Source organism: Notechis scutatus, chromosome Z (assembly GCF_049901735.1).
Source record: "Notechis scutatus isolate UNSWTSFEM ecotype Mainland chromosome Z, rNotScu1.2, whole genome shotgun sequence".
In the NCBI taxonomy this organism is placed as follows: Eukaryota; Metazoa; Chordata; class Lepidosauria; order Squamata; family Elapidae; genus Notechis; species Notechis scutatus.
This window is the reverse complement of record NC_142025.1, coordinates 124,677,113-124,678,443: the sequence shown is the minus strand read 5'-3', so window position 1 is coordinate 124,678,443 and position 1,331 is coordinate 124,677,113. Positions and strand designations below refer to the sequence as shown.

At 40.8% G+C, this 1,331-nt stretch overlaps 1 pseudogene; it reads left to right on the top strand.

Moving 5' to 3' along the window:
• The first annotated feature begins 367 nt into the window (after positions 1–367).
• LOC113426202 (olfactory receptor 4Q3-like) lies at positions 368–1,331 on the top strand (annotated as a pseudogene).

Genomic DNA, 1,331 nt, shown 5'->3' with positions numbered 1-1,331 from the left:
TTGAGGATGCAGATTGTTGGGGAGCAGTATGCTGACTTTGTAAACTGCTTATGGAGGGTTGTAAAGGATTATGAAGCAGTATATAAGTCTAAGTGCTATTGCTATTTAACATTACTTACTGCCTGCACATTTTAGCTTAGGTCTCAATGATCTAACTTGGAACAGAACTTGGAGGTCCACCTTTGAATATTATTATATTATAATGTAACTATCATGTAATTTGTATTCAAGTAAATATTGCTTTTCTTTACAATATATGGCATTATGCATTCACATTACTTTTCTTCCATCTTCAAGAGAAATGTTGGTTCATTGTTTCATGTTAATAGAAGAAGGTATTAAAATCTGCAAAACCAAATAACTCTTGTTTCTCCTTGCAAGGTCCTTCATGAATGTCTTCAGAGTCACAGACTTTGTCTTCCTAGGACTTTCCAGATCTCGTCCCATCCAGCTCCTTCTATCCGTCCTGGTCATCATGGGCTATGCTGCTATTCTGTTTGGCAACTTTCTCATTGTACTGATGGTGCATATAGACCCACACCTTCTAAAGTCACCCATGTATTTCTTCTTAGCTAATTTATCCATCGTCGATACTGCTTTGGGTTCTGTAGTCATTCCCAAGATGGCAACAGACCTAATCACCTAGGACAATCTCATTTGGAGGATGTATGTCTCAGCTCTTTTTTCTATACTTCCTTGGATGTTCAGAGATGTTTCTTCTTACCCTCATGGCCTACGATTACTATGTGGCCATTTGCCATCCACTGACATACACGGTCAAGATGAACCGTCCACACTGCATTAGACTGCTGTGTTGGTGTTGGGCTGGAGGCCTCCTTCACTCTGGCAGTCAGCTGTTCCTGGTCCTGCGGCTACCCTTCTGTGGACCAAGTGAACTGGATAATTTCTTTTGTGACATTCCGCAAATAGTCAAATTGGCTTGTGTTGATACCCAAGTGACTGAGATACTCATGGTGGCCAATAGTGGCCTCATCTCCCCGGTTTGTTTTGTCATGTTGTTGATCTCCTATGGCATCATCCTGAGCACACTTCATGGCCACTTCAGAGAAAGGAGAGAGAAGTCTCTGTACACCTGTAGTTCTCACTTGACAGTAGTCAACCTTTTCTTCCTGCCTTGCCTCTTTGTGTACCTTGTCCCAATCTTCAGCACTAGTTTGGACAAAATAGCATCTGGATTTTATACCACAATCACTCCTTTTCTTAACACTATGATATACACTCTAAGAAATCAGAAAATGAAGGAGGCAATGGGCGGTATGACTAAGAAATACATATTTGCCCGCTGTTTTCACAAGGAAGGAAAAATATAA